Below are 343 nucleotides of genomic sequence, written 5' to 3' on the forward strand. Positions count from 1 at the left end.
TGTTATAGCAAAACAGTAAAAATAAACACCACTAGAGGTAAAATTATATATGTTGTGCACTGTTACACATGTTACTTATTATTATTATTATTTATTTATATAGCGCCACTAATTCCGCAGCACTGTAAAGAGAACTCGCTTGCATCCGACCGCCCCATTGGGGGCTTATACTTATTGCTTCATAGAGGTGAATACTTAACGTGTTCTATCATAAATCATTATCATTGTATATTTGTAGCAGTGCTATACAGCACTGAACAACAAACAAAGCACACACAAAGAAAAGCACAGGGACATGGAGGGATGACAAAAGGGTGCAGTCTAGAGAGCAAAGGGTACAGAA

This window comes from Mixophyes fleayi, chromosome 2 (genome assembly GCF_038048845.1).
Source record: "Mixophyes fleayi isolate aMixFle1 chromosome 2, aMixFle1.hap1, whole genome shotgun sequence".
NCBI lineage: Eukaryota > Metazoa > Chordata > Amphibia > Anura > Limnodynastidae > Mixophyes > Mixophyes fleayi.